This window comes from Schistocerca piceifrons, unplaced genomic scaffold (genome assembly GCF_021461385.2).
Source record: "Schistocerca piceifrons isolate TAMUIC-IGC-003096 unplaced genomic scaffold, iqSchPice1.1 HiC_scaffold_538, whole genome shotgun sequence".
Taxonomy (NCBI): Eukaryota; Metazoa; Arthropoda; class Insecta; order Orthoptera; family Acrididae; genus Schistocerca; species Schistocerca piceifrons.
The window spans coordinates 64,899-91,441 of record NW_025728775.1 but is presented as its reverse complement, the minus strand read 5'-3'; the positions used below and the strand labels follow the sequence as shown (position 1 = coordinate 91,441).

Below are 26,543 nucleotides of genomic sequence, written 5' to 3'. Positions count from 1 at the left end.
TCAATAAATGTGGTACTTGCAAAACGAGGGGACATGCAGCAGATCCACACACGACGTGGCTCATTGGAGGACAATACGACATAGGCAGGAAAATACTGTTCCCGCCCGGGATCGAACCGGGGACCTTCTGCGTGTGAAGCAGACGTGATAACCGCTACACTACGGAAACGACGAACCCGACGAGTCCATCCTTCTTCACTCAAACTTGCCTCAGCCTTTCTATCGTCGGCGAATGCACACACGACAGATCTAATGTCAGCCTGGAACCCATCACAGCCGAGGGCTCAAGAAGTCTTCGGGGTGCTCGAGAGGGTGTCTGCCGTAGCACCCTTAACGAGATAGCGGCGTTTCGCGCGGTCGTTATTGCAAGTCATATCAGCAAAAGCAATCACTTTCTCAGCAGCAGGCAGTGCGATCCCAGCGGCAGCTCTACATGAGGGTACCGATAGCCCAGGAGGGCCGCCCCCATCCCGCCAGCGTACACGAGACTTCCAGGGCACCCTGGACGACATCGAGGGACTGGAGTAATTGGCAATCGCCGTGTCATAGGGCTCGTTGGTCTAGGGGTATGATTCCTGCTTAGCGTGCAGAAGGTCCCGGGTTCAAATCCCGAACGAGCCCTAGCGTTTTGTGCAAACTGATCGCACGTCAGTGGCTGAGTCAGCGCAAAAAGCTCGCCGTCAATATCAAATGAACTTCTTATTCGATGTGAACAATTGACACTCTGGTCCGACGCGTTAAAAAAAAAAAAAAAAAAGTGGCTAGGGTACCTGGCTCTCACCCAGGAGGAACGGGTTCGATTCCCGGTACCGGAAATGCGCATTTTGTTGCTCCTCTTATGCGACTTGGCCCGACTTAGCTCGACTGACGCTACGCTGACGCTTGCAGAAAACTACGTTAAGTACGATTCGTGGTAACAAGTGACGGCGAGAGCGATGCGACACCTGTCCACCTCTTATCGAGGCACCTAACTGTGGTCAACAAAGCTGGAGGACTGCAAGACTTTGCCACGGGGGTTGAATGCAGCTAACCACACTGCTTAGTGTCCTAACAGCGGAGACAGGTTCAAAAAAAAAAAAAAAAAAAAAAAAGATGGGTATGATTCCTGCTTAGGGTGCAGGAGGTCCCGGGTTCAAATCCCGGACGAGCCCTCGCGTTTTGTGCAGACTGAACGCACGTCAGTGGCTGAGTCAGCGCAAAAAGCTCGCCGTCAATATCAAACGAATTTCTTATTCGACGTGAGCAATTGACACTCTGGTCCGACGCGTGAAGGCGATTACGAAGGTTTCGGGTACAGATGGTAGCAGATGCATGTTAGTAAGTCTTGCTCAAAGTGATGAAAAAGTGTTTCCGCCCGGGATCGAACCGGGGACCTTCTGCGTGTTAGACAGACGTGATAACCGCTACAGCACGGAAACTGCTTGTGTGCACCGTCCTTCACAGACAACTTGTAGTGATGTTGCCATCGTAACTAAAAAATTCAATGAATGTGGTACTTGCTAAACGAAGGGACGTGCGGCAGATCCACACACGAAGTGGCTCATTGGAGGACAATACGACATAGGCAGGAAAATACTGTTCCCGCCCGGGATAGAACCGGGGACCTTCTGCGTGTGAAGCAGACGTGATAACCGCTACACTACGGAAACGACGGACCCGACGAGTTCATCCTTTTTCACTCAAACTGGCCTCAGCCTTTCTATCGTCGGCGAATGCACACACGACAGATCTAATGTCAGCCTGGAACCCATCACAGCCGAGGGCTCAAGAAGTCTTCGGGGTGCTCGAGAGGGTGTCTGCCGTAGCACCCTTAACGAGATAGCGGCGTTTCGCGCGGTCGTTATTGCAAGTCATATCAGCAAAAGCAATCACTTTCTCAGCAGCAGGCAGTGCGAGCCCAGCGGCAGCTCTACATGAGGGTACCGATAGCCCAGGAGGGCCGTCCCCATCCCGCCAGCGTACACGAGACTTCCAGGGCACCCTGGACGACATCGAGGGACTGGAGTAATTGGCAATCGCCGTGTCATAGGGCTCGTTGGTCTAGGGGTATGATTCCTGCTTAGCGTGCAGAAGGTCCCGGGTTCAAACCCCGAACGAGCCCTAGCGTTTTGTGCAAACTGATCGCACGTCAGTGGCTGAGTCAGCGCAAAAAGCTCGCCGTCAATATCAAATGAACTTCTTATTCGATGTGAACAATTGACACTCTGGTCCAACGCGTTAAAAAAAAAAAAAAAAAAAAAAGTGGCTAGGGTACCTGGCTCTCACCCAGGAGGAACGGGTTCGATTCCCGGTACCGGAAATGCGCATTTTGTTGCTCATCTTATGCGACTTGGCCCGACTTAGCTCGACTGACGCTTGCAGAAAACTACGTTAAGTACGATTCGTGGTAACAAGTGACGGCGAGAGCGATGCGACACCTGTCCACCTCTTATCGAGGCACCTAACTGTGGTCAACAAAGCTGGAGGACTGCAAGACACTGCCACGGGGGTTGAATGCAGCTAACCACACTGCTTAGTGTCCTAACAGCGGAGACAGGTTCAAAAAAAAAAAAAAAAAAAAAAAAGATGGGTATGATTCCTGCTTAGGGTGCAGGAGGTCCCGGGTTCAAATCCCGGACGAGCCCTAGCGTTTTGTGCAAACTGATCGCACGTCAGTGGCTGAGTCAGCGCAAAAAGCTCGCCGTCAATATCAAATGAATTTCTTATTCGATGTGAGCAATTGACACTCGGGTCCGACGCGTGAAGGCGATTACGAAGGCTTCGGGTACAGATGGTAGCAGATGCATGTTAGTACGTCTTGCTTAAAGTGATGAAAAAGTGTTTCCGCCCGGGATCGAACCGGGGACCTTCTGCGTGTTAGGCAGACGTGATAACAGCTACACCACGGAAACTGCTTGTGTGCACCTTACATCACAGACAACTTGTAGTGATGTTGCCATCGTAACTAAAAAATTCAATAAATGTGGTACTTGCAAAACGAAGGGACATGTAGCAGATCCACACACGACGTGGCTCATTGGAGGACAATACGACATAGGCAGGAAAATACTGTTCCCGCCCGGGATCGAACCGGGGACCTTCTGCGTGTGAAGCAGACGTGATAACCGCTACACTACGGAAACGACGGACCAGAGGAGTCCATCCTTGTTCACTCGAACTTGCCTCAGACTTTCTCTCGTCCGCGAATGCACACACGACAGTTCTTTTGTCAGCCTGGAACCCATCACAGCCGAGGGCTCAAGAAGTCTTCGGGGTGCTCGAGAGGGTGTCTGCCGTAGCACCCCTAACGAGATAGCGGCGTTTCGCGCAGTCGTTATTGCAAGTCATATCAGCAAAAGCAATCACTTTCTCAGCAGCAGGCACTGCGAGCCAAGCGGCAGCTCTACATGAAGGTACCAATAGCCCAAGAAGGCCGCCGACCGCGGGAATTCGCGCCGCCCCCATCCCGCCAGCGTACACGAGACTTCCAGGGCACCCTGGACGACATCGAGGGACAGGAGTAATTGGCATTCGCCGTGTCACAGGGCTCGTTGGTCTAGGGGTATGATTCCTGCTTAGGGTGCAGGAGGTCCCGGGTTCAAATCCCGGACGAGCCCTAGCGTTTTGTGCAAACTGATCGCACGTCAGTGGCTGAGTCAGCGCAAAAAGCTCGCCGTCAATATCAAATGAATTTCTTATTCGATGTGAGCAATTGACACTCGGGTCCGACGCGTGAAGGCGATTACGAAGGCTTCGGGTACAGATGGTAGCAGATGCATGTTAGTACGTCTTGCTTAAAGTGATGAAAAAGTGTTTCCGCCCGGGATCGAACCGGGGACCTTCTGCGTGTTAGGCAGACGTGATAACCGCTACACCACGGAAACTGCTTGTGTGCACCTTACTTCACAGACAACTTGTAGTGATGTTATGATCGTAACTAAAAAATTCAATAAATGTGGTACTTGCAAAACGAGGGGACATGCAGCAGATCCACACACGAAGTGGCTCATTGGAGGACAATACGACATAGGCAGGAAAATACTGTTCCCGCCCGGGATCGAACCGGGGACCTTCTGCGTGTGAAGCAGACGTGATAACCGCTACACTACGGAAACGACGGACCCGACGAGTCCATCCTTTTTCACTCAAACTTGCCTCAGCCTTTCTATCGTCGGCGAATGCACACACGACAGATCTAATGTCAGCCTGGAACCCATCACAGCCGAGGGCTCAAGAAGTCTTCGGGGTGCTCGAGAGGGTGTCTGCCGTAGCACCCTTAACGAGATAGCGGCGTTTCGCGCGGTCGTTATTGCAAGTCATATCAGCAAAAGCAATCACTTTCTCAGCAGCAGGCAGTGCGAGCCAAGCGGCAGCTCTACATGAAGGTACCAATAGCCCAAGAAGGCCGCCGACCGCGGGAATTCGCGCCGCCCCCATCCCGCCAGCGTACACGAGACTTCCAGGGCACCCTGGACGACATCGAGGGACTGGAGTAATTGGCAATCGCCGTGTCATAGGGCTCGTTGGTCTAGGGGTATGATTCCTGCTTAGCGTGCAGAAGGTCCCGGGTTCAAATCCCGAACGAGCCCTAGCGTTTTGTGCAAACTGATCGCACGTCAGTGGCTGAGTCAGCGCAAAAAGCTCGCCGTCAATATCAAATGAACTTCTTATTCGATGTGAACAATTGACACTCTGGTCCGACGCGTTAAAAAAAAAAAAAAAAAAAAGTGGCTAGGGTACCTGGCTCTCACCCAGGAGGAACGGGTTCGATTCCCGGTACCGGAAATGCGCATTTTGTTGCTCATCTTATGCGACTTGGCCCGACTTAGCTCGACTGACGCTACGCTGACGCTTGCAGAAAACTACGTTAAGTACGATTCGTGGTAACAAGTGACGGCGAGAGCGATGCGACACCTGTCCACCTCTTATCGAGGCACCTAACTGTGGTCAACAAAGCTGGAGGACTGCAAGACACTGCCACGGGGGTTGAATGCAGCTAACCACACTGCTTAGTGTCCTAACAGCGGAGACAGGTTCAAAAAAAAAAAAAAAAAAAAAGATGGGTATGATTCCTGCTTAGGGTGCAGGAGGTCCCGGGTTCAAATCCCGGACGAGCCCTAGCGTTTTGTGCAAACTGATCGCACGTCAGTGGCTGAGTCAGCGCAAAAAGCTCGCCGTCAATATCAAATGAATTTCTTATTCGATGTGAGCAATTGACACTCGGGTCCGACGCGTGAAGGCGATTACGAAGGCTTCGGGTACAGATGGTAGCAGATGCATGTTAGTACGTCTTGCTTAAAGTGATGAAAAAGTGTTTCCGCCCGGGATCGAACCGGGGACCTTCTGCGTGTTAGGCAGACGTGATAACAGCTACACCACGGAAACTGCTTGTGTGCACCTTACATCACAGACAACTTGTAGTGATGTTGCCATAGTAACTAAAAAATTCAATAAATGTGGTACTTGCAAAACGAAGGGACATGTAGCAGATCCACACACGACGTGGCTCATTGGAGGACAATACGACATAGGCAGGAAAATACTGTTCCCGCCCGGGATCGAACCGGGGACCTTCTGCGTGTGAATCAGACGTGATAACCGCTACACTACGGAAACGACGGACCAGAGGAGTCCATCCTTGTTCACTCGAACTTGCCTCAGACTTTCTCTCGTCCGCGAATGCACACACGACAGTTCTTTTGTCAGCCTGGAACCCATCACAGCCGAGGGCTCAAGAAGTCTTCGGGGTGCTCGAGAGGGTGTCTGCCGTAGCACCCCTAACGAGATAGCGGCGTTTCGCGCAGTCGTTATTGCAAGTCATATCAGCAAAAGCAATCACTTTCTCAGCAGCAGGCAGTGCGAGCCAAGCGGCAGCTCTACATGAAGGTACCAATAGCCCAAGAAGGCCGCCGACCGCGGGAATTCGCGCCGCCCCCATCCCGCCAGCGTACACGAGACTTCCAGGGCACCCTGGACGACATCGAGGGACTGGAGTAATTGGCATTCGCCGTGTCACAAGGCTCGTTGGTCTAGGGGTATGATTCCTGCTTAGGGTGCAGGAGGTCCCGGGTTCAAATCCCGGACGAGCCCTAGCGTTTTGTGCAAACTGATCGCACGTCAGTGGCTGAGTCAGCGCAAAAAGCTCGCCGTCAATATCAAATGAATTTCTTATTCGATGTGAGCAATTGACACTCGGGTCCGACGCGAGAAGGCGATTACGAAGGCTTCGGGTACAGATGGTAGCAGATGCATGTTAGTACGTCTTGCTTAAAGTGATGAAAAAGTGTTTCCGCCCGGGATCGAACCGGGGACCTTCTGCGTGTTAGGCAGACGTGATAACCGCTACACCACGGAAACTGCTTGTGTGCACCTTACTTCACAGACAACTTGTAGTGATGTTATGATCGTAACTAAAAAATTCAATAAATGTGGTACTTGCAAAACGAGGGGACATGCAGCAGATCCACACACGAAGTGGCTCATTGGAGGACAATACGACATAGGCAGGAAAATACTGTTCCCGCCCGGGATCGAACCGGGGACCTTCTGCGTGTGAAGCAGACGTGATAACCGCTACACTACGGAAACGACGGACCCGACGAGTCCATCCTTTTTCACTCAAACTTGCCTCAGCCTTTCTATCGTCGGCGAATGCACACACGACAGATCTAATGTCAGCCTGGAACCCATCACAGCCGAGGGCTCAAGAAGTCTTCGGGGTGCTCGAGAGGGTGTCTGCCGTAGCACCCTTAACGAGATAGCGGCGTTTCGCGCGGTCGTTATTGCAAGTCATATCAGCAAAAGCAATCACTTTCTCAGCAGCAGGCAGTGCGAGCCCAGCGGCAGCTCTACATGAGGGTACCGATAGCCCAGGAGGGCCGCCCCCATCCCGCCAGCGTACACGAGACTTCCAGGGCACCCTGGACGACATCGAGGGACTGGAGTAATTGGCAATCGCCGTGTCATAGGGCTCGTTGGTCTAGGGGTATGATTCCTGCTTAGCGTGCAGAAGGTCCCGGGTTCAAATCCCGAACGAGCCCTAGCGTTTTGTGCAAACTGATCGCACGTCAGTGGCTGAGTCAGCGCAAAAAGCTCGCCGTCAATATCAAATGAACTTCTTATTCGATGTGAACAATTGACACTCTGGTCCGACGCGTTAAAAAAAAAAAAAAAAAAAAAGTGGCTAGGGTACCTGGCTCTCACCCAGGAGGAACGGGTTCGATTCCCGGTACCGGAAATGCGCATTTTGTTGCTCATCTTATGCGACTTGGCCCGACTTAGCTCGACTGACGCTACGCTGACGCTTGCAGAAAACTACGTTAAGTACGATTCGTGGTAACAAGTGACGGCGAGAGCGATGCGACACCTGTCCACCTCTTATCGAGGCACCTAACTGTGGTCAACAAAGCTGGAGGACTGCAAGACACTGCCACGGGGGTTGAATGCAGCTAACCACACTGCTTAGTGTCCTAACAGCGGAGACAGGTTCAAAAAAAAAAAAAAAAAAAAAAAGATGGGTATGATTCCTGCTTAGGGTGCAGGAGGTCCCGGGTTCAAATCCCGGACGAGCCCTAGCGTTTTGTGCAAACTGATCGCACGTCAGTGGCTGAGTCAGCGCAAAAAGCTCGCCGTCAATATCAAATGAATTTCTTATTCGATGTGAGCAATTGACACTCGGGTCCGACGCGTGAAGGCGATTACGAAGGCTTCGGGTACAGATGGTAGCAGATGCATGTTAGTACGTCTTGCTTAAAGTGATGAAAATGTGTTTCCGCCCGGGATCGAACCGGGGACCTTCTGCGTGTTAGGCAGACGTGATAACCGCTACACCACGGAAACTGCTTGTGTGCACCTTACTTCACAGACAACTTGTAGTGATGTTATGATCGTAACTAAAAAATTCAATAAATGTGGTACTTGCAAAACGAGGGGACATGCAGCAGATCCACACACGAAGTGGCTCATTGGAGGACAATACGACATAGGCAGGAAAATACTATTCCCGCCCGGGATCGAACCGGGGACCTTCTGCGTGTGAAGCAGACGTGATAACCGCTACACTACGGAAACGACGGACCCGACGAGTCCATCCTTTTTCACTCAAACTTGCCTCAGCCTTTCTATCGTCGGCGAATGCACACACGGCAGATCTAATGTCAGCCTGGAACCCATCACAGCCGAGGGCTCAAGAAGTCTTCGGGGTGCTCGAGAGGGTGTCTGCCGTAGCACCCTTAACGAGATAGCGGCGTTTCGCGCGGTCGTTATTGCAAGTCATATCAGCAAAAGCAATCACTTTCTCAGCAGCAGGCAGTGCGAGCCCAGCGGCAGCTCTACATGAGGGTACCGATAGCCCAGGAGGGCCGCCCCCATCCCGCCAGCGTACACGAGACTTCCAGGGCACCCTGGACGACATCGAGGGACTGGAGTAATTGGCAATCGCCGTGTCATAGGGCTCGTTGGTCTAGGGGTATGATTCCTGCTTAGCGTGCAGAAGGTCCCGGGTTCAAATCCCGAACGAGCCCTAGCGTTTTGTGCAAACTGATCGCACGTCAGTGGCTGAGTCAGCGCAAAAAGCTCGCCGTCAATATCAAATGAACTTCTTATTCGATGTGAACAATTGACACTCTGGTCCGACGCGTTAAAAAAAAAAAAAAAAAAAGTGGCTAGGGTACCTGGCTCTCACCCAGGAGGAACGGGTTCGATTCCCGGTACCGGAAATGCGCATTTTGTTGCTCATCTTATGCGACTTGGCCCGACTTAGCTCGACTGACGCTACGCTGACGCTTGCAGAAAACTACGTTAAGTACGATTCGTGGTAACAAGTGACGGCGAGAGCGATGCGACACCTGTCCACCTCTTATCGAGGCACCTAACTGTGGTCAACAAAGCTGGAGGACTGCAAGACACTGCCACGGGGGTTGAATGCAGCTAACCACACTGCTTAGTGTCCTAACAGCGGAGACAGGTTCAAAAAAAAAAAAAAAAAAAAAAAAAAAAAAAAAAAAAAAAAGATGGGTATGATTCCTGCTTAGGGTGCAGGAGGTCCCGGGTTCAAATCCCGGACGAGCCCTAGCGTTTTGTGCAAACTGATCGCACGTCAGTGGCTGAGTCAGCGCAAAAAGCTCGCCGTCAATATCAAATGAATTTCTTATTCGATGTGAGCAATTGACACTCGGGTCCGACGCGTGAAGGCGATTACGAAGGCTTCGGGTACAGATGGTAGCAGATGCATGTTAGTACGTCTTGCTTAAAGTGATGAAAAAGTGTTTCCGCCCGGGATCGAACCGGGGACCTTCTGCGTGTTAGGCAGACGTGATAACAGCTACACCACGGAAACTGCTTGTGTGCACCTTACATCACAGACAACTTGTAGTGATGTTGCCATCGTAACTAAAAAATTCAATAAATGTGGTACTTGCAAAACGAAGGGACATGTAGCAGATCCACACACGACGTGGCTCATTGGAGGACAATACGACATAGGCAGGAAAATACTGTTCCCGCCCGGGATCGAACCGGGGACCTTCTGCGTGTGAAGCAGACGTGATAACCGCTACACTACGGAAACGACGGACCAGAGGAGTCCATCCTTGTTCACTCGAACTTGCCTCAGACTTTCTCTCGTCCGCGAATGCACACACGACAGTTCTTTTGTCAGCCTGGAACCCATCACAGCCGAGGGCTCAAGAAGTCTTCGGGGTGCTCGAGAGGGTGTCTGCCGTAGCACCCCTAACGAGATAGCGGCGTTTCGCGCAGTCGTTATTGCAAGTCATATCAGCAAAAGCAATCACTTTCTCAGCAGCAGGCAGTGCGAGCCAAGCGGCAGCTCTACATGAAGGTACCAATAGCCCAAGAAGGCCGCCGACCGCGGGAATTCGCGCCGCCCCCATCCCGCCAGCGTACACGAGACTTCCAGGGCACCCTGGACGACATCGAGGGACTGGAGTAATTGGCATTCGCCGTGTCACAAGGCTCGTTGGTCTAGGGGTATGATTCCTGCTTAGGGTGCAGGAGGTCCCGGGTTCAAATCCCGGACGAGCCCTAGCGTTTTGTGCAAACTGATCGCACGTCAGTGGCTGAGTCAGCGCAAAAAGCTCGCCGTCAATATCAAATGAATTTCTTATTCGATGTGAGCAATTGACACTCGGGTCCGACGCGTGAAGGCGATTACGAAGGCTTCGGGTACAGATGGTAGCAGATGCATGTTAGTACGTCTTGCTTAAAGTGATGAAAAAGTGTTTCCGCCCGGGATCGAACCGGGGACCTTCTGCGTGTTAGGCAGACGTGATAACAGCTACACCACGGAAACTGCTTGTGTGCACCTTACATCACAGACAACTTGTAGTGATGTTGCCATCGTAACTAAAAAATTCAATAAATGTGGTACTTGCAAAACGAAGGGACATGTAGCAGATCCACACACGACGTGGCTCATTGGAGGACAATACGACATAGGCAGGAAAATACTGTTCCCGCCCGGGATCGAACCGGGGACCTTCTGCGTGTGAAGCAGACGTGATAACCGCTACACTACGGAAACGACGGACCAGAGGAGTCCATCCTTGTTCACTCGAACTTGCCTCAGACTTTCTCTCGTCCGCGAATGCACACACGACAGTTCTTTTGTCAGCCTGGAACCCATCACAGCCGAGGGCTCAAGAAGTCTTCGGGGTGCTCGAGAGGGTGTCTGCCGTAGCACCCCTAACGAGATAGCGGCGTTTCGCGCAGTCGTTATTGCAAGTCATATCAGCAAAAGCAATCACTTTCTCAGCAGCAGGCAGTGCGAGCCAAGCGGCAGCTCTACATGAAGGTACCAATAGCCCAAGAAGGCCGCCGACCGCGGGAATTCGCGCCGCCCCCATCCCGCCAGCGTACACGAGACTTCCAGGGCACCCTGGACGACATCGAGGGACTGGAGTAATTGGCATTCGCCGTGTCACAAGGCTCGTTGGTCTAGGGGTATGATTCCTGCTTAGGGTGCAGGAGGTCCCGGGTTCAAATCCCGGACGAGCCCTAGCGTTTTGTGCAAACTGATCGCACGTCAGTGGCTGAGTCAGCGCAAAAAGCTCGCCGTCAATATCAAATGAATTTCTTATTCGATGTGAGCAATTGACACTCGGGTCCGACGCGTGAAGGCGATTACGAAGGCTTCGGGTACAGATGGTAGCAGATGCATGTTAGTACGTCTTGCTTAAAGTGATGAAAATGTGTTTCCGCCCGGGATCGAACCGGGGACCTTCTGCGTGTTAGGCAGACGTGATAACCGCTACACCACGGAAACTGCTTGTGTGCACCTTACTTCACAGACAACTTGTAGTGATGTTATGATCGTAACTAAAAAATTCAATAAATGTGGTACTTGCAAAACGAGGGGACATGCAGCAGATCCACACACGAAGTGGCTCATTGGAGGACAATACGACATAGGCAGGAAAATACTATTCCCGCCCGGGATCGAACCGGGGACCTTCTGCGTGTGAAGCAGACGTGATAACCGCTACACTACGGAAACGACGGACCCGACGAGTCCATCCTTTTTCACTCAAACTTGCCTCAGCCTTTCTATCGTCGGCGAATGCACACACGGCAGATCTAATGTCAGCCTGGAACCCATCACAGCCGAGGGCTCAAGAAGTCTTCGGGGTGCTCGAGAGGGTGTCTGCCGTAGCACCCTTAACGAGATAGCGGCGTTTCGCGCGGTCGTTATTGCAAGTCATATCAGCAAAAGCAATCACTTTCTCAGCAGCAGGCAGTGCGAGCCCAGCGGCAGCTCTACATGAGGGTACCGATAGCCCAGGAGGGCCGCCCCCATCCCGCCAGCGTACACGAGACTTCCAGGGCACCCTGGACGACATCGAGGGACTGGAGTAATTGGCAATCGCCGTGTCATAGGGCTCGTTGGTCTAGGGGTATGATTCCTGCTTAGCGTGCAGAAGGTCCCGGGTTCAAATCCCGAACGAGCCCTAGCGTTTTGTGCAAACTGATCGCACGTCAGTGGCTGAGTCAGCGCAAAAAGCTCGCCGTCAATATCAAATGAACTTCTTATTCGATGTGAACAATTGACACTCTGGTCCGACGCGTTAAAAAAAAAAAAAAAAAAAGTGGCTAGGGTACCTGGCTCTCACCCAGGAGGAACGGGTTCGATTCCCGGTACCGGAAATGCGCATTTTGTTGCTCATCTTATGCGACTTGGCCCGACTTAGCTCGACTGACGCTACGCTGACGCTTGCAGAAAACTACGTTAAGTACGATTCGTGGTAACAAGTGACGGCGAGAGCGATGCGACACCTGTCCACCTCTTATCGAGGCACCTAACTGTGGTCAACAAAGCTGGAGGACTGCAAGACACTGCCACGGGGGTTGAATGCAGCTAACCACACTGCTTAGTGTCCTAACAGCGGAGACAGGTTCAAAAAAAAAAAAAAAAAAAAAAAAAAAAAAAAAAGATGGGTATGATTCCTGCTTAGGGTGCAGGAGGTCCCGGGTTCAAATCCCGGACGAGCCCTAGCGTTTTGTGCAAACTGATCGCACGTCAGTGGCTGAGTCAGCGCAAAAAGCTCGCCGTCAATATCAAATGAATTTCTTATTCGATGTGAGCAATTGACACTCGGGTCCGACGCGTGAAGGCGATTACGAAGGCTTCGGGTACAGATGGTAGCAGATGCATGTTAGTACGTCTTGCTTAAAGTGATGAAAAAGTGTTTCCGCCCGGGATCGAACCGGGGACCTTCTGCGTGTTAGGCAGACGTGATAACAGCTACACCACGGAAACTGCTTGTGTGCACCTTACATCACAGACAACTTGTAGTGATGTTGCCATCGTAACTAAAAAATTCAATAAATGTGGTACTTGCAAAACGAAGGGACATGTAGCAGATCCACACACGACGTGGCTCATTGGAGGACAATACGACATAGGCAGGAAAATACTGTTCCCGCCCGGGATCGAACCGGGGACCTTCTGCGTGTGAAGCAGACGTGATAACCGCTACACTACGGAAACGACGGACCAGAGGAGTCCATCCTTGTTCACTCGAACTTGCCTCAGACTTTCTCTCGTCCGCGAATGCACACACGACAGTTCTTTTGTCAGCCTGGAACCCATCACAGCCGAGGGCTCAAGAAGTCTTCGGGGTGCTCGAGAGGGTGTCTGCCGTAGCACCCCTAACGAGATAGCGGCGTTTCGCGCAGTCGTTATTGCAAGTCATATCAGCAAAAGCAATCACTTTCTCAGCAGCAGGCAGTGCGAGCCAAGCGGCAGTTCTACATGAAGGTACCAATAGCCCAAGAAGGCCGCCGACCGCGGGAATTCGCGCCGCCCCCATCCCGCCAGCGTACACGAGACTTCCAGGGCACCCTGGACGACATCGAGGGACTGGAGTAATTGGCATTCGCCGTGTCACAAGGCTCGTTGGTCTAGGGGTATGATTCCTGCTTAGGGTGCAGGAGGTCCCGGGTTCAAATCCCGGACGAGCCCTAGCGTTTTGTGCAAACTGATCGCACGTCAGTGGCTGAGTCAGCGCAAAAAGCTCGCCGTCAATATCAAATGAATTTCTTATTCGATGTGAGCAATTGACACTCGGGTCCGACGCGTGAAGGCGATTACGAAGGCTTCGGGTACAGATGGTAGCAGATGCATGTTAGTACGTCTTGCTTAAAGTGATGAAAAAGTGTTTCCGCCCGGGATCGAACCGGGGACCTTCTGCGTGTTAGGCAGACGTGATAACAGCTACACCACGGAAACTGCTTGTGTGCACCTTACATCACAGACAACTTGTAGTGATGTTGCCATCGTAACTAAAAAATTCAATAAATGTGGTACTTGCAAAACGAAGGGACATGTAGCAGATCCACACACGACGTGGCTCATTGGAGGACAATACGACATAGGCAGGAAAATACTGTTCCCGCCCGGGATCGAACCGGGGACCTTCTGCGTGTGAAGCAGACGTGATAACCGCTACACTACGGAAACGACGGACCAGAGGAGTCCATCCTTGTTCACTCGAACTTGCCTCAGACTTTCTCTCGTCCGCGAATGCACACACGACAGTTCTTTTGTCAGCCTGGAACCCATCACAGCCGAGGGCTCAAGAAGTCTTCGGGGTGCTCGAGAGGGTGTCTGCCGTAGCACCCCTAACGAGATAGCGGCGTTTCGCGCAGTCGTTATTGCAAGTCATATCAGCAAAAGCAATCACTTTCTCAGCAGCAGGCAGTGCGAGCCAAGCGGCAGCTCTACATGAAGGTACCAATAGCCCAAGAAGGCCGCCGACCGCGGGAATTCGCGCCGCCCCCATCCCGCCAGCGTACACGAGACTTCCAGGGCACCCTGGACGACATCGAGGGACTGGAGTAATTGGCATTGGCCGTGTCACAAGGCTCGTTGGTCTAGGGGTATGATTCCTGCTTAGGGTGCAGGAGGTCCCGGGTTCAAATCCCGGACGAGCCCTAGCGTTTTGTGCAAACTGATCGCACGTCAGTGGCTGAGTCAGCGCAAAAAGCTCGCCGTCAATATCAAATGAATTTCTTATTCGATGTGAGCAATTGACACTCGGGTCCGACGCGTGAAGGCGATTACGAAGGCTTCGGGTACAGATGGTAGCAGATGCATGTTAGTACGTCTTGCTTAAAGTGATGAAAAAGTGTTTCCGCCCGGGATCGAACCGGGGACCTTCTGCGTGTTAGGCAGACGTGATAACAGCTACACCACGGAAACTGCTTGTGTGCACCTTACATCACAGACAACTTGTAGTGATGTTGCCATCGTAACTAAAAAATTCAATAAATGTGGTACTTGCAAAACGAAGGGACATGTAGCAGATCCACACACGACGTGGCTCATTGGAGGACAATACGACATAGGCAGGAAAATACTGTTCCCGCCCGGGATCGAACCGGGGACCTTCTGCGTGTGAAGCAGACGTGATAACCGCTACACTACGGAAACGACGGACCAGAGGAGTCCATCCTTGTTCACTCGAACTTGCCTCAGACTTTCTCTCGTCCGCGAATGCACACACGACAGTTCTTTTGTCAGCCTGGAACCCATCACAGCCGAGGGCTCAAGAAGTCTTCGGGGTGCTCGAGAGGGTGTCTGCCGTAGCACCCCTAACGAGATAGCGGCGTTTCGCGCAGTCGTTATTGCAAGTCATATCAGCAAAAGCAATCACTTTCTCAGCAGCAGGCAGTGCGAGCCAAGCGGCAGCTCTACATGAAGGTACCAATAGCCCAAGAAGGCCGCCGACCGCGGGAATTCGCGCCGCCCCCATCCCGCCAGCGTACACGAGACTTCCAGGGCACCCTGGACGACATCGAGGGACTGGAGTAATTGGCATTCGCCGTGTCACAAGGCTCGTTGGTCTAGGGGTATGATTCCTGCTTAGGGTGCAGGAGGTCCCGGGTTCAAATCCCGGACGAGCCCTAGCGTTTTGTGCAAACTGATCGCACGTCAGTGGCTGAGTCAGCGCAAAAAGCTCGCCGTCAATATCAAATGAATTTCTTATTCGATGTGAGCAATTGACACTCGGGTCCGACGCGTGAAGGCGATTACGAAGGCTTCGGGTACAGATGGTAGCAGATGCATGTTAGTACGTCTTGCTTAAAGTGATGAAAAAGTGTTTCCGCCCGGGATCGAACCGGGGACCTTCTGCGTGTTAGGCAGACGTGATAACCGCTACACCACGGAAACTGCTTGTGTGCACCTTACTTCACAGACAACTTGTAGTGATGTTATGATCGTAACTAAAAAATTCAATAAATGTGGTACTTGCAAAACGAGGGGACATGCAGCAGATCCACACACGAAGTGGCTCATTGGAGGACAATACGACATAGGCAGGAAAATACTGTTCCCGCCCGGGATCGAACCGGGGACCTTCTGCGTGTGAAGCAGACGTGATAACCGCTACACTACGGAAACGACGGACCCGACGAGTCCATCCTTTTTCACTCAAACTTGCCTCAGCCTTTCTATCGTCGGCGAATGCACACACGACAGATCTAATGTCAGCCTGGAACCCATCACAGCCGAGGGCTCAAGAAGTCTTCGGGGTGCTCGAGAGGGTGTCTGCCGTAGCACCCTTAACGAGATAGCGGCGTTTCGCGCGGTCGTTATTGCAAGTCATATCAGCAAAAGCAATCACTTTCTCAGCAGCAGGCAGTGCGAGCCCAGCGGCAGCTCTACATGAGGGTACCGATAGCCCAGGAGGGCCGCCCCCATCCCGCCAGCGTACACGAGACTTCCAGGGCACCCTGGACGACATCGAGGGACTGGAGTAATTGGCAATCGCCGTGTCATAGGGCTCGTTGGTCTAGGGGTATGATTCCTGCTTAGCGTGCAGAAGGTCCCGGGTTCAAATCCCGAACGAGCCCTAGCGTTTTGTGCAAACTGATCGCACGTCAGTGGCTGAGTCAGCGCAAAAAGCTCGCCGTCAATATCAAATGAACTTCTTATTCGATGTGAACAATTGACACTCTGGTCCGACGCGTTAAAAAAAAAAAAAAAAAAAAGTGGCTAGGGTACCTGGCTCTCACCCAGGAGGAACGGGTTCGATTCCCGGTACCGGAAATGCGCATTTTGTTGCTCATCTTATGCGACTTGGCCCGACTTAGCTCGACTGACGCTACGCTGACGCTTGCAGAAAACTACGTTAAGCACGATTCGTGGTAACAAGTGACGGCGAGAGCGATGCGACACCTGTCCACCTCTTATCGAGGCACCTAACTGTGGTCAACAAAGCTGGAGGACTGCAAGACACTGCCACGGGGGTTGAATGCAGCTAACCACACTGCTTAGTGTCCTAACAGCGGAGACAGGTTCAAAAAAAAAAAAAAAAAAAAAAAAAAAGATGGGTATGATTCCTGCTTAGGGTGCAGGAGGTCCCGGGTTCAAATCCCGGACGAGCCCTAGCGTTTTGTGCAAACTGATCGCACGTCAGTGGCTGAGTCAGCGCAAAAAGCTCGCCGTCAATATCAAATGAATTTCTTATTCGATGTGAGCAATTGACACTCGGGTCCGACGCGTGAAGGCGATTACGAAGGCTTCGGGTACAGATGGTAGCAGATGCATGTTAGTACGTCTTGCTTAAAGTGATGAAAAAGTGTTTCCGCCCGGGATCGAACCGGGGACCTTCTGCGTGTTAGGCAGACGTGATAACCGCTACACCACGGAAACTGCTTGTGTGCACCTTACTTCACAGACAACTTGTAGTGATGTTATGATCGTAACTAAAAAATTCAATAAATGTGGTACTTGCAAAACGAGGGGACATGCAGCAGATCCACACACGAAGTGGCTCATTGGAGGACAATACGACATAGGCAGGAAAATACTGTTCCCGCCCGGGATCGAACCGGGGACCTTCTGCGTGTGAAGCAGACGTGATAACCGCTACACTACGGAAACGACGGACCCGACGAGTCCATCCTTTTTCACTCAAACTTGCCTCAGCCTTTCTATCGTCGGCGAATGCACACACGACAGATCTAATGTCAGCCTGGAACCCATCACAGCCGAGGGCTCAAGAAGTCTTCGGGGTGCTCGAGAGGGTGTCTGCCGTAGCACCCTTAACGAGATAGCGGCGTTTCGCGCGGTCGTTATTGCAAGTCATATCAGCAAAAGCAATCACTTTCTCAGCAGCAGGCAGTGCGAGCCCAGCGGCAGCTCTACATGAGGGTACCGATAGCCCAGGAGGGCCGCCCCCATCCCGCCAGCGTACACGAGACTTCCAGGGCACCCTGGACGACATCGAGGGACTGGAGTAATTGGCAATCGCCGTGTCATAGGGCTCGTTGGTCTAGGGGTATGATTCCTGCTTAGCGTGCAGAAGGTCCCGGGTTCAAATCCCGAACGAGCCCTAGCGTTTTGTGCAAACTGATCGCACGTCAGTGGCTGAGTCAGCGCAAAAAGCTCGCCGTCAATATCAAATGAACTTCTTATTCGATGTGAACAATTGACACTCTGGTCCGACGCGTTAAAAAAAAAAAAAAAAAAAGTGGCTAGGGTACCTGGCTCTCACCCAGGAGGAACGGGTTCGATTCCCGGTACCGGAAATGCGCATTTTGTTGCTCATCTTATGCGACTTGGCCCGACTTAGCTCGACTGACGCTACGCTGACGCTTGCAGAAAACTACGTTAAGTACGATTCGTGGTAACAAGTGACGGCGAGAGCGATGCGACACCTGTCCACCTCTTATCGAGGCACCTAACTGTGGTCAACAAAGCTGGAGGACTGCAAGACACTGCCACGGGGGTTGAATGCAGCTAACCACACTGCTTAGTGTCCTAACAGCGGAGACAGGTTCAAAAAAAAAAAAAAAAAAAAAAGATGGGTATGATTCCTGCTTAGGGTGCAGGAGGTCCCGGGTTCAAATCCCGGACGAGCCCTAGCGTTTTGTGCAAACTGATCGCACGTCAGTGGCTGAGTCAGCGCAAAAAGCTCGCCGTCAATATCAAATGAATTTCTTATTCGATGTGAGCAATTGACACTCGGGTCCGACGCGTGAAGGCGATTACGAAGGCTTCGGGTACAGATGGTAGCAGATGCATGTTAGTACGTCTTGCTTAAAGTGATGAAAAAGTGTTTCCGCCTGGGATCGAACCGGGGACCTTCTGCGTGTTAGGCAGACGTGATAACAGCTACACCACGGAAACTGCTTGTGTGCACCTTACATCACAGACAACTTGTAGTGATGTTGCCATCGTAACTAAAAAATTCAATAAATGTGGTACTTGCAAAACGAAGGGACATGTAGCAGATCCACACACGACGTGGCTCATTGGAGGACAATACGACATAGGCAGGAAAATACTGTTCCCGCCCGGGATCGAACCGGGGACCTTCTGCGTGTGAAGCAGACGTGATAACCGCTACACTACGGAAACGACGGACCAGAGGAGTCCATCCTTGTTCACTCGAACTTGCCTCAGACTTTCTCTCGTCCGCGAATGCACACACGACAGTTCTTTTGTCAGCCTGGAACCCATCACAGCCGAGGGCTCAAGAAGTCTTCGGGGTGCTCGAGAGGGTGTCTGCCGTAGCACCCCTAACGAGATAGCGGCGTTTCGCGCAGTCGTTATTGCAAGTCATATCAGCAAAAGCAATCACTTTCTCAGCAGCAGGCAGTGCGAGCCAAGCGGCAGCTCTACATGAAGGTACCAATAGCCCAAGAAGGCCGCCGACCGCGGGAATTCGCGCCGCCCCCATCCCGCCAGCGTACACGAGACTTCCAGGGCACCCTGGACGACATCGAGGGACAGGAGTAATTGGCATTCGCCGTGTCACAGGGCTCGTTGGTCTAGGGGTATGATTCCTGCTTAGGGTGCAGGAGGTCCCGGGTTCAAATCCCGGACGAGCCCTAGCGTTTTGTGCAAACTGATCGCACGTCAGTGGCTGAGTCAGCGCAAAAAGCTCGCCGTCAATATCAAATGAATTTCTTATTCGATGTGAGCAATTGACACTCGGGTCCGACGCGTGAAGGCGATTACGAAGGCTTCGGGTACAGATGGTAGCAGATGCATGTTAGTACGTCTTGCTTAAAGTGATGAAAAAGTGTTTCCGCCCGGGATCGAACCGGGGACCTTCTGCGTGTTAGGCAGACGTGATAACCGCTACACCACGGAAACTGCTTGTGTGCACCTTACTTCACAGACAACTTGTAGTGATGTTATGATCGTAACTAAAAAATTCAATAAATGTGGTACTTGCAAAACGAGGGGACATGCAGCAGATCCACACACGAAGTGGCTCATTGGAGGACAATACGACATAGGCAGGAAAATACTGTTCCCGCCCGGGATCGAACCGGGGACCTTCTGCGTGTGAAGCAGACGTGATAACCGCTACACTACGGAAACGACGGACCCGACGAGTCCATCCTTTTTCACTCAAACTTGCCTCAGCCTTTCTATCGTCGGCGAATGCACACACGACAGATCTAATGTCAGCCTGGAACCCATCACAGCCGAGGGCTCAAGAAGTCTTCGGGGTGCTCGAGAGGGTGTCTGCCGTAGCACCCTTAACGAGATAGCGGCGTTTCGCGCGGTCGTTATTGCAAGTCATATCAGCAAAAGCAATCACTTTCTCAGCAGCAGGCAGTGCGAGCCCAGCGGCAGCTCTACATGAGGGTACCGATAGCCCAGGAGGGCCGCCCCCATCCCGCCAGCGTACACGAGACTTCCAGGGCACCCTGGACGACATCGAGGGACTGGAGTAATTGGCAATCGCCGTGTCATAGGGCTCGTTGGTCTAGGGGTATGATTCCTGCTTAGCGTGCAGAAGGTCCCGGGTTCAAATCCCGAACGAGCCCTAGCGTTTTGTGCAAACTGATCGCACGTCAGTGGCTGAGTCAGCGCAAAAAGCTCGCCGTCAATATCAAATGAACTTCTTATTCGATGTGAACAATTGACACTCTGGTCCGACGCGTTAAAAAAAAAAAAAAAAAAAAAGTGGCTAGGGTACCTGGCTCTCACCCAGGAGGAACGGGTTCGATTCCCGGTACCGGAAATGCGCATTTTGTTGCTCATCTTATGCGACTTGGCCCGACTTAGCTCGACTGACGCTACGCTGACGCTTGCAGAAAACTACGTTAAGTACGATTCGTGGTAACAAGTGACGGCGAGAGCGATGCGACACCTGTCCACCTCTTATCGAGGCACCTAACTGTGGTCAACAAAGCTGGAGGACTGCAAGACACTGCCACGGGGGTTGAATGCAGCTAACCACACTGCTTAGTGTCCTAACAGCGGAGACAGGTTCAAAAAAAAAAAAAAAAAAAAAAAAAAAAAAAAAAAGATGGGTATGATTCCTGCTTAGGGTGCAGGAGGTCCCGGGTTCAAATCCCGGACGAGCCCTAGCGTTTTGTGCAAACTGATCGCACGTCAGTGGCTGAGTCAGCGCAAAAAGCTCGCCGTCAATATCAAATGAATTTCTTATTCGATGTGAGCAATTGACACTCGGGTCCGACGCGTGAAGGCGATTACGAAGGCTTCGGGTACAGATGGTAGCAGATGCATGTTAGTACGTCTTGCTTAAAGTGATGAAAAAGTGTTTCCGCCCGGGATCGAACCGGGGACCTTCTGCGTGTTAGGCAGACGTGATAACAGCTACACCACGGAAACTGCTTGTGTGCACCTTACATCACAGACAACTTGTAGTGATGTTGCCATCGTAACTAAAAAATTCAATAAATGTGGTACTTGCAAAACGAAGGGACATGTAGCAGATCCACACACGACGTGGCTCATTGGAGGACAATACGACATAGGCAGGAAAATACTGTTCCCGCCCGGGATCGAACCGGGGACCTTCTGCGTGTGAAGCAGACGTGATAACCGCTACACTACGGAAACGACGGACCAGAGGAGTCCATCCTTGTTCACTCGAACTTGCCTCAGACTTTCTCTCGTCCGCGAATGCACACACGACAGTTCTTTTGTCAGCCTGGAACCCATCACAGCCGAGGGCTCAAGAAGTCTTCGGGGTGCTCGAGAGGGTGTCTGCCGTAGCACCCCTAAGGAGATAGCGGCGTTTCGCGCAGTCGTTATTGCAAGTCATATCAGCAAAAGCAATCACTTTCTCAGCAGCAGGCAGTGCGAGCCAAGCGGCAGCTCTACATGAAGGTACCAATAGCCCAAGAAGGCCGCCGACCGCGGGAATTCGCGCCGCCCCCATCCCGCCAGCGTACACGAGACTTCCAGGGCACCCTGGACGACATCGAGGGACAGGAGTAATTGGCATTCGCCGTGTCACAGGGCTCGTTGGTCTAGGGGTATGATTCCTGCTTAGGGTGCAGGAGGTCCCGGGTTCAAATCCCGGACGAGCCCTAGCGTTTTGTGCAAACTGATCGCACGTCAGTGGCTGAGTCAGCGCAAAAAGCTCGCCGTCAATATCAAATGAATTTCTTATTCGATGTGAGCAATTGACACTCGGGTCCGACGCGTGAAGGCGATTACGAAGGCTTCGGGTACAGATGGTAGCAGATGCATGTTAGTACGTCTTGCTTAAAGTGATGAAAAAGTGTTTCCGCCCGGGATCGAACCGGGGACCTTCTGCGTGTTAGGCAGACGTGATAACCGCTACACCACGGAAACTGCTTGTGTGCACCTTACTTCACAGACAACTTGTAGTGATGTTATGATCGTAACTAAAAAATTCAATAAATGTGGTACTTGCAAAACGAGGGGACATGCAGCAGATCCACACACTAAGTGGCTCATTGGAGGACAATACGACATAGGCAGGAAAATACTGTTCCCGCCCGGGATCGAACCGGGGACCTTCTGCGTGTGAAGCAGACGTGATAACCGCTACACTACGGAAACGACGGACCCGACGAGTCCATCCTTTTTCACTCAAACTTGCCTCAGCCTTTCTATCGTCGGCGAATGCACACACGACAGATCTAATGTCAGCCTGGAACCCATCACAGCCGAGGGCTCAAGAAGTCTTCGGGGTGCTCGAGAGGGTGTCTGCCGTAGCACCCTTAACGAGATAGCGGCGTTTCGCGCGGTCGTTATTGCAAGTCATATCAGCAAAAGCAATCACTTTCTCAGCAGCAGGCAGTGCGAGCCCAGCGGCAGCTCTACATGAGGGTACCGATAGCCCAGGAGGGCCGCCCCCATCCCGCCAGCGTACACGAGACTTCCAGGGCACCCTGGACGACATCGAGGGACTGGAGTAATTGGCAATCGCCGTGTCATAGGGCTCGTTGGTCTAGGGGTATGATTCCTGCTTAGCGTGCAGAAGGTCCCGGGTTCAAATCCCGAACGAGCCCTAGCGTTTTGTGCAAACTGATCGCACGTCAGTGGCTGAGTCAGCGCAAAAAGCTCGCCGTCAATATCAAATGAACTTCTTATTCGATGTGAACAATTGACACTCTGGTCCGACGCGTTAAAAAAAAAAAAAAAAAAAGTGGCTAGGGTACCTGGCTCTCACCCAGGAGGAACGGGTTCGATTCCCGGTACCGGAAATGCGCATTTTGTTGCTCATCTTATGCGACTTGGCCCGACTTAGCTCGACTGACGCTACGCTGACGCTTGCAGAAAACTACGTTAAGTACGATTCGTGGTAACAAGTGACGGCGAGAGCGATGCGACACCTGTCCACCTCTTATCGAGGCACCTAACTGTGGTCAACAAAGCTGGAGGACTGCAAGACACTGCCACGGGGGTTGAATGCAGCTAACCACACTGCTTAGTGTCCTAACAGCGGAGACAGGTTCAAAAAAAAAAAAAAAAAAAAAGATGGGTATGATTCCTGCTTAGGGTGCAGGAGGTCCCGGGTTCAAATCCCGGACGAGCCCTAGCGTTTTGTGCAAACTGATCGCACGTCAGTGGCTGAGTCAGCGCAAAAAGCTCGCCGTCAATATCAAATGAATTTCTTATTCGATGTGAGCAATTGACACTCGGGTCCGACGCGTGAAGGCGATTACGAAGGCTTCGGGTACAGATGGTAGCAGATGCATGTTAGTACGTCTTGCTTAAAGTGATGAAAAAGTGTTTCCGCCCGGGATCGAACCGGGGACCTTCTGCGTGTTAGGCAGACGTGATAACAGCTACACCACGGAAACTGCTTGTGTGCACCTTACATCACAGACAACTTGTAGTGATGTTGCCATCGTAACTAAAAAATTCAATAAATGTGGTACTTGCAAAACGAAGGGACATGTAGCAGATCCACACACGACGTGGCTCATTGGAGGACAATACGACATAGGCAGGAAAATACTGTTCCCGCCCGGGATCGAACCGGGGACCTTCTGCGTGTGAAGCAGACGTGATAACCGCTACACTACGGAAACGACGGACCAGAGGAGTCCATCCTTGTTCACTCGAACTTGCCTCAGACTTTCTCTCGTCCGCGAATGCACACACGACAGTTCTTTTGTCAGCCTGGAACCCATCACAGCCGAGGGCTCAAGAAGTCTTCGGGGTGCTCGAGAGGGTGTCTGCCGTAGCACCCCTAACGAGATAGCGGCGTTTCGCGCAGTCGTTATTGCAAGTCATATCAGCAAAAGCAATCACTTTCTCAGCAGCAGGCAGTGCGAGCCAAGCGGCAGCTCTACATGAAGGTACCAATAGCCCAAGAAGGCCGCCGACCGCGGGAATTCGCGCCGCCCCCATCCCGCCAGCGTACACGAGACTTCCAGGGCACCCTGGACGACATCGAGGGACTGGAGTAATTGGCATTCGCCGTGTCACAAGGCTCGTTGGTCTAGGGGTATGATTCCTGCTTAGGGTGCAGGAGGTCCCGGGTTCAAATCCCGGACGAGCCCTAGCGTTTTGTGCAAACTGATCGCACGTCAGTGGCTGAGTCAGCGCAAAAAGCTCGCCGTCAATATCAAATGAATTTCTTATTCGATGTGAGCAATTGACACTCGGGTCCGACGCGTGAAGGCGATTACGAAGGCTTCGGGTACAGATGGTAGCAGATGCATGTTAGTACGTCTTGCTTAAAGTGATGAAAAAGTGTTTCCGCCCGGGATCGAACCGGGGACCTTCTGCGTGTTAGGCAGACGTGATAACCGCTACACCACGGAAACTGCTTGTGTGCACCTTACTTCACAGACAACTTGTAGTGATGTTATGATCGTAACTAAAAAATTCAATAAATGTGGTACTTGCAAAACGAGGGGACATGCAGCAGATCCACACACGAAGTGGCTCATTGGAGGACAATACGACATAGGCAGGAAAATACTGTTCCCGCCCGGGATCGAACCGGGGACCTTCTGCGTGTGAAGCAGACGTGATAACCGCTACACTACGGAAACGACGGACCCGACGAGTCCATCCTTTTTCACTCAAACTTGCCTCAGCCTTTCTATCGTCGGCGAATGCACACACGGCAGATCTAATGTCAGCCTGGAACCCATCACAGCCGAGGGCTCAAGAAGTCTTCGGGGTGCTCGAGAGGGTGTCTGCCGTAGCACCCTTAACGAGATAGCGGCGTTTCGCGCGGTCGTTATTGCAAGTCATATCAGCAAAAGCAATCACTTTCTCAGCAGCAGGCAGTGCGAGCCCAGCGGCAGCTCTACATGAGGGTACCGATAGCCCAGGAGGGCCGCCCCCATCCCGCCAGCGTACACGAGACTTCCAGGGCACCCTGGACGACATCGAGGGACTGGAGTAATTGGCAATCGCCGTGTCATAGGGCTCGTTGGTCTAGGGGTATGATTCCTGCTTAGCGTGCAGAAGGTCCCGGGTTCAAATCCCGAACGAGCCCTAGCGTTTTGTGCAAACTGATCGCACGTCAGTGGCTGAGTCAGCGCAAAAAGCTCGCCGTCAATATCAAATGAACTTCTTATTCGATGTGAACAATTGACACTCTGGTCCGACGCGTTAAAAAAAAAAAAAAAAAAAAAGTGGCTAGGGTACCTGGCTCTCACCCAGGAGGAACGGGTTCGATTCCCGGTACCGGAAATGCGCATTTTGTTGCTCATCTTATGCGACTTGGCCCGACTTAGCTCGACTGACGCTACGCTGACGCTTGCAGAAAACTACGTTAAGTACGATTCGTGGTAACAAGTGACGGCGAGAGCGATGCGACACCTGTCCACCTCTTATCGAGGCACCTAACTGTGGTCAACAAAGCTGGAGGACTGCAAGACACTGCCACGGGGGTTGAATGCAGCTAACCACACTGCTTAGTGTCCTAACAGCGGAGACAGGTTCAAAAAAAAAAAAAAAAAAAAAAAAAAAAAAAAAAAAAAAAGATGGGTATGATTCCTGCTTAGGGTGCAGGAGGTCCCGGGTTCAAATCCCGGACGAGCCCTAGCGTTTTGTGCAAACTGATCGCACGTCAGTGGCTGAGTCAGCGCAAAAAGCTCGCCGTCAATATCAAATGAATTTCTTATTCGATGTGAGCAATTGACACTCGGGTCCGACGCGTGAAGGCGATTACGAAGGCTTCGGGTACAGATGGTAGCAGATGCATGTTAGTACGTCTTGCTTAAAGTGATGAAAAAGTGTTTCCGCCCGGGATCGAACCGGGGACCTTCTGCGTGTTAGGCAGACGTGATAACCGCTACACCACGGAAACTGCTTGTGTGCACCTTACTTCACAGACAACTTGTAGTGATGTTATGATCGTAACTAAAAAATTCAATAAATGTGGTACTTGCAAAACGAGGGGACATGCAGCAGATCCACACACGAAGTGGCTCATTGGAGGACAATACGACATAGGCAGGAAAATACTGTTCCCGCCCGGGATCGAACCGGGGACCTTCTGCGTGTGAAACAGACGTGATAACCGCTACACTACGGAAACGACGGACCCGACGAGTCCATCCTTTTTCACTCAAACTTGCCTCAGCCTTTCTATCGTCGGCGAATGCACACACGACAGATCTAATGTCAGCCTGGAACCCATCACAGCCGAGGGCTCAAGAAGTCTTCGGGGTGCTCGAGAGGGTGTCTGCCGTAGCACCCTTAACGAGATAGCGGCGTTTCGCGCGGTCGTTATTGCAAGTCATATCAGCAAAAGCAATCACTTTCTCAGCAGCAGGCAGTGCGAGCCCAGCGGCAGCTCTACATGAGGGTACCGATAGCCCAGGAGGGCCGC

At 52.0% G+C, this 26,543-nt stretch overlaps 64 non-coding genes across 64 annotated transcripts; 21 read left to right on the top strand and 43 right to left on the bottom strand.

Annotated features, from left to right (window-relative positions):
• Positions 1 to 96: 96 nt before the first annotated feature.
• Trnav-cac lies at positions 97 to 169 on the bottom strand. Its single transcript has one exon. It is a non-coding gene; the product is annotated as a tRNA-Val (tRNA).
• Positions 170 to 549: 380 nt separating this feature from the next.
• Positions 550 to 621, top strand: Trnaa-agc. The gene has a single exon. It is a non-coding gene; the product is annotated as a tRNA-Ala (tRNA).
• Positions 622 to 1,345: 724 nt separating this feature from the next.
• Trnav-aac lies at positions 1,346 to 1,418 on the bottom strand. The gene has a single exon. It is a non-coding gene; the product is annotated as a tRNA-Val (tRNA).
• Positions 1,419 to 1,576: 158 nt separating this feature from the next.
• Trnav-cac lies at positions 1,577 to 1,649 on the bottom strand. Its single transcript has one exon. It is a non-coding gene; the product is annotated as a tRNA-Val (tRNA).
• Positions 1,650 to 2,029: 380 nt separating this feature from the next.
• Trnaa-agc lies at positions 2,030 to 2,101 on the top strand. Its single transcript has one exon. It is a non-coding gene; the product is annotated as a tRNA-Ala (tRNA).
• A 717-nt stretch (positions 2,102 to 2,818) lies between these two features.
• Trnav-aac lies at positions 2,819 to 2,891 on the bottom strand. The gene has a single exon. It is a non-coding gene; the product is annotated as a tRNA-Val (tRNA).
• A 158-nt stretch (positions 2,892 to 3,049) lies between these two features.
• Positions 3,050 to 3,122, bottom strand: Trnav-cac. Its single transcript has one exon. It is a non-coding gene; the product is annotated as a tRNA-Val (tRNA).
• A 402-nt stretch (positions 3,123 to 3,524) lies between these two features.
• Trnap-agg lies at positions 3,525 to 3,596 on the top strand. The gene has a single exon. It is a non-coding gene; the product is annotated as a tRNA-Pro (tRNA).
• Positions 3,597 to 3,790: 194 nt separating this feature from the next.
• Positions 3,791 to 3,863, bottom strand: Trnav-aac. The gene has a single exon. It is a non-coding gene; the product is annotated as a tRNA-Val (tRNA).
• Positions 3,864 to 4,021: 158 nt separating this feature from the next.
• Trnav-cac lies at positions 4,022 to 4,094 on the bottom strand. Its single transcript has one exon. It is a non-coding gene; the product is annotated as a tRNA-Val (tRNA).
• Positions 4,095 to 4,496: 402 nt separating this feature from the next.
• Trnaa-agc lies at positions 4,497 to 4,568 on the top strand. The gene has a single exon. It is a non-coding gene; the product is annotated as a tRNA-Ala (tRNA).
• A 723-nt stretch (positions 4,569 to 5,291) lies between these two features.
• On the bottom strand, positions 5,292 to 5,364 carry Trnav-aac. Its single transcript has one exon. It is a non-coding gene; the product is annotated as a tRNA-Val (tRNA).
• A 158-nt stretch (positions 5,365 to 5,522) lies between these two features.
• Trnav-cac lies at positions 5,523 to 5,595 on the bottom strand. Its single transcript has one exon. It is a non-coding gene; the product is annotated as a tRNA-Val (tRNA).
• Positions 5,596 to 5,997: 402 nt separating this feature from the next.
• On the top strand, positions 5,998 to 6,069 carry Trnap-agg. The gene has a single exon. It is a non-coding gene; the product is annotated as a tRNA-Pro (tRNA).
• A 194-nt stretch (positions 6,070 to 6,263) lies between these two features.
• On the bottom strand, positions 6,264 to 6,336 carry Trnav-aac. Its single transcript has one exon. It is a non-coding gene; the product is annotated as a tRNA-Val (tRNA).
• Positions 6,337 to 6,494: 158 nt separating this feature from the next.
• Positions 6,495 to 6,567, bottom strand: Trnav-cac. Its single transcript has one exon. It is a non-coding gene; the product is annotated as a tRNA-Val (tRNA).
• Positions 6,568 to 6,947: 380 nt separating this feature from the next.
• Trnaa-agc lies at positions 6,948 to 7,019 on the top strand. The gene has a single exon. It is a non-coding gene; the product is annotated as a tRNA-Ala (tRNA).
• Positions 7,020 to 7,745: 726 nt separating this feature from the next.
• Positions 7,746 to 7,818, bottom strand: Trnav-aac. Its single transcript has one exon. It is a non-coding gene; the product is annotated as a tRNA-Val (tRNA).
• A 158-nt stretch (positions 7,819 to 7,976) lies between these two features.
• Positions 7,977 to 8,049, bottom strand: Trnav-cac. Its single transcript has one exon. It is a non-coding gene; the product is annotated as a tRNA-Val (tRNA).
• Positions 8,050 to 8,429: 380 nt separating this feature from the next.
• Trnaa-agc lies at positions 8,430 to 8,501 on the top strand. The gene has a single exon. It is a non-coding gene; the product is annotated as a tRNA-Ala (tRNA).
• A 742-nt stretch (positions 8,502 to 9,243) lies between these two features.
• Trnav-aac lies at positions 9,244 to 9,316 on the bottom strand. Its single transcript has one exon. It is a non-coding gene; the product is annotated as a tRNA-Val (tRNA).
• Positions 9,317 to 9,474: 158 nt separating this feature from the next.
• Trnav-cac lies at positions 9,475 to 9,547 on the bottom strand. The gene has a single exon. It is a non-coding gene; the product is annotated as a tRNA-Val (tRNA).
• A 402-nt stretch (positions 9,548 to 9,949) lies between these two features.
• On the top strand, positions 9,950 to 10,021 carry Trnap-agg. Its single transcript has one exon. It is a non-coding gene; the product is annotated as a tRNA-Pro (tRNA).
• Positions 10,022 to 10,215: 194 nt separating this feature from the next.
• On the bottom strand, positions 10,216 to 10,288 carry Trnav-aac. The gene has a single exon. It is a non-coding gene; the product is annotated as a tRNA-Val (tRNA).
• Positions 10,289 to 10,446: 158 nt separating this feature from the next.
• On the bottom strand, positions 10,447 to 10,519 carry Trnav-cac. The gene has a single exon. It is a non-coding gene; the product is annotated as a tRNA-Val (tRNA).
• Positions 10,520 to 10,921: 402 nt separating this feature from the next.
• Positions 10,922 to 10,993, top strand: Trnap-agg. The gene has a single exon. It is a non-coding gene; the product is annotated as a tRNA-Pro (tRNA).
• A 194-nt stretch (positions 10,994 to 11,187) lies between these two features.
• Trnav-aac lies at positions 11,188 to 11,260 on the bottom strand. Its single transcript has one exon. It is a non-coding gene; the product is annotated as a tRNA-Val (tRNA).
• A 158-nt stretch (positions 11,261 to 11,418) lies between these two features.
• Positions 11,419 to 11,491, bottom strand: Trnav-cac. The gene has a single exon. It is a non-coding gene; the product is annotated as a tRNA-Val (tRNA).
• A 380-nt stretch (positions 11,492 to 11,871) lies between these two features.
• Positions 11,872 to 11,943, top strand: Trnaa-agc. The gene has a single exon. It is a non-coding gene; the product is annotated as a tRNA-Ala (tRNA).
• A 735-nt stretch (positions 11,944 to 12,678) lies between these two features.
• On the bottom strand, positions 12,679 to 12,751 carry Trnav-aac. Its single transcript has one exon. It is a non-coding gene; the product is annotated as a tRNA-Val (tRNA).
• Positions 12,752 to 12,909: 158 nt separating this feature from the next.
• Positions 12,910 to 12,982, bottom strand: Trnav-cac. The gene has a single exon. It is a non-coding gene; the product is annotated as a tRNA-Val (tRNA).
• Positions 12,983 to 13,384: 402 nt separating this feature from the next.
• On the top strand, positions 13,385 to 13,456 carry Trnap-agg. The gene has a single exon. It is a non-coding gene; the product is annotated as a tRNA-Pro (tRNA).
• Positions 13,457 to 13,650: 194 nt separating this feature from the next.
• Trnav-aac lies at positions 13,651 to 13,723 on the bottom strand. The gene has a single exon. It is a non-coding gene; the product is annotated as a tRNA-Val (tRNA).
• Positions 13,724 to 13,881: 158 nt separating this feature from the next.
• Positions 13,882 to 13,954, bottom strand: Trnav-cac. Its single transcript has one exon. It is a non-coding gene; the product is annotated as a tRNA-Val (tRNA).
• Positions 13,955 to 14,356: 402 nt separating this feature from the next.
• Positions 14,357 to 14,428, top strand: Trnap-agg. Its single transcript has one exon. It is a non-coding gene; the product is annotated as a tRNA-Pro (tRNA).
• A 194-nt stretch (positions 14,429 to 14,622) lies between these two features.
• Trnav-aac lies at positions 14,623 to 14,695 on the bottom strand. The gene has a single exon. It is a non-coding gene; the product is annotated as a tRNA-Val (tRNA).
• A 158-nt stretch (positions 14,696 to 14,853) lies between these two features.
• Trnav-cac lies at positions 14,854 to 14,926 on the bottom strand. Its single transcript has one exon. It is a non-coding gene; the product is annotated as a tRNA-Val (tRNA).
• Positions 14,927 to 15,328: 402 nt separating this feature from the next.
• On the top strand, positions 15,329 to 15,400 carry Trnap-agg. The gene has a single exon. It is a non-coding gene; the product is annotated as a tRNA-Pro (tRNA).
• Positions 15,401 to 15,594: 194 nt separating this feature from the next.
• Positions 15,595 to 15,667, bottom strand: Trnav-aac. Its single transcript has one exon. It is a non-coding gene; the product is annotated as a tRNA-Val (tRNA).
• Positions 15,668 to 15,825: 158 nt separating this feature from the next.
• Trnav-cac lies at positions 15,826 to 15,898 on the bottom strand. Its single transcript has one exon. It is a non-coding gene; the product is annotated as a tRNA-Val (tRNA).
• A 380-nt stretch (positions 15,899 to 16,278) lies between these two features.
• Trnaa-agc lies at positions 16,279 to 16,350 on the top strand. Its single transcript has one exon. It is a non-coding gene; the product is annotated as a tRNA-Ala (tRNA).
• A 729-nt stretch (positions 16,351 to 17,079) lies between these two features.
• Trnav-aac lies at positions 17,080 to 17,152 on the bottom strand. The gene has a single exon. It is a non-coding gene; the product is annotated as a tRNA-Val (tRNA).
• Positions 17,153 to 17,310: 158 nt separating this feature from the next.
• Positions 17,311 to 17,383, bottom strand: Trnav-cac. Its single transcript has one exon. It is a non-coding gene; the product is annotated as a tRNA-Val (tRNA).
• A 380-nt stretch (positions 17,384 to 17,763) lies between these two features.
• On the top strand, positions 17,764 to 17,835 carry Trnaa-agc. The gene has a single exon. It is a non-coding gene; the product is annotated as a tRNA-Ala (tRNA).
• Positions 17,836 to 18,558: 723 nt separating this feature from the next.
• On the bottom strand, positions 18,559 to 18,631 carry Trnav-aac. The gene has a single exon. It is a non-coding gene; the product is annotated as a tRNA-Val (tRNA).
• Positions 18,632 to 18,789: 158 nt separating this feature from the next.
• On the bottom strand, positions 18,790 to 18,862 carry Trnav-cac. The gene has a single exon. It is a non-coding gene; the product is annotated as a tRNA-Val (tRNA).
• Positions 18,863 to 19,264: 402 nt separating this feature from the next.
• Trnap-agg lies at positions 19,265 to 19,336 on the top strand. The gene has a single exon. It is a non-coding gene; the product is annotated as a tRNA-Pro (tRNA).
• Positions 19,337 to 19,530: 194 nt separating this feature from the next.
• Trnav-aac lies at positions 19,531 to 19,603 on the bottom strand. Its single transcript has one exon. It is a non-coding gene; the product is annotated as a tRNA-Val (tRNA).
• A 158-nt stretch (positions 19,604 to 19,761) lies between these two features.
• Trnav-cac lies at positions 19,762 to 19,834 on the bottom strand. Its single transcript has one exon. It is a non-coding gene; the product is annotated as a tRNA-Val (tRNA).
• Positions 19,835 to 20,214: 380 nt separating this feature from the next.
• Trnaa-agc lies at positions 20,215 to 20,286 on the top strand. The gene has a single exon. It is a non-coding gene; the product is annotated as a tRNA-Ala (tRNA).
• Positions 20,287 to 21,024: 738 nt separating this feature from the next.
• Trnav-aac lies at positions 21,025 to 21,097 on the bottom strand. Its single transcript has one exon. It is a non-coding gene; the product is annotated as a tRNA-Val (tRNA).
• A 158-nt stretch (positions 21,098 to 21,255) lies between these two features.
• Trnav-cac lies at positions 21,256 to 21,328 on the bottom strand. Its single transcript has one exon. It is a non-coding gene; the product is annotated as a tRNA-Val (tRNA).
• Positions 21,329 to 21,730: 402 nt separating this feature from the next.
• Trnap-agg lies at positions 21,731 to 21,802 on the top strand. The gene has a single exon. It is a non-coding gene; the product is annotated as a tRNA-Pro (tRNA).
• A 194-nt stretch (positions 21,803 to 21,996) lies between these two features.
• Trnav-aac lies at positions 21,997 to 22,069 on the bottom strand. Its single transcript has one exon. It is a non-coding gene; the product is annotated as a tRNA-Val (tRNA).
• Positions 22,070 to 22,227: 158 nt separating this feature from the next.
• Positions 22,228 to 22,300, bottom strand: Trnav-cac. The gene has a single exon. It is a non-coding gene; the product is annotated as a tRNA-Val (tRNA).
• A 380-nt stretch (positions 22,301 to 22,680) lies between these two features.
• On the top strand, positions 22,681 to 22,752 carry Trnaa-agc. Its single transcript has one exon. It is a non-coding gene; the product is annotated as a tRNA-Ala (tRNA).
• A 722-nt stretch (positions 22,753 to 23,474) lies between these two features.
• On the bottom strand, positions 23,475 to 23,547 carry Trnav-aac. Its single transcript has one exon. It is a non-coding gene; the product is annotated as a tRNA-Val (tRNA).
• Positions 23,548 to 23,705: 158 nt separating this feature from the next.
• Positions 23,706 to 23,778, bottom strand: Trnav-cac. Its single transcript has one exon. It is a non-coding gene; the product is annotated as a tRNA-Val (tRNA).
• A 402-nt stretch (positions 23,779 to 24,180) lies between these two features.
• On the top strand, positions 24,181 to 24,252 carry Trnap-agg. Its single transcript has one exon. It is a non-coding gene; the product is annotated as a tRNA-Pro (tRNA).
• Positions 24,253 to 24,446: 194 nt separating this feature from the next.
• Positions 24,447 to 24,519, bottom strand: Trnav-aac. Its single transcript has one exon. It is a non-coding gene; the product is annotated as a tRNA-Val (tRNA).
• Positions 24,520 to 24,677: 158 nt separating this feature from the next.
• Positions 24,678 to 24,750, bottom strand: Trnav-cac. Its single transcript has one exon. It is a non-coding gene; the product is annotated as a tRNA-Val (tRNA).
• A 380-nt stretch (positions 24,751 to 25,130) lies between these two features.
• Trnaa-agc lies at positions 25,131 to 25,202 on the top strand. The gene has a single exon. It is a non-coding gene; the product is annotated as a tRNA-Ala (tRNA).
• Positions 25,203 to 25,945: 743 nt separating this feature from the next.
• Trnav-aac lies at positions 25,946 to 26,018 on the bottom strand. The gene has a single exon. It is a non-coding gene; the product is annotated as a tRNA-Val (tRNA).
• A 158-nt stretch (positions 26,019 to 26,176) lies between these two features.
• On the bottom strand, positions 26,177 to 26,249 carry Trnav-cac. Its single transcript has one exon. It is a non-coding gene; the product is annotated as a tRNA-Val (tRNA).
• Positions 26,250 to 26,543: the final 294 nt, after the last annotated feature.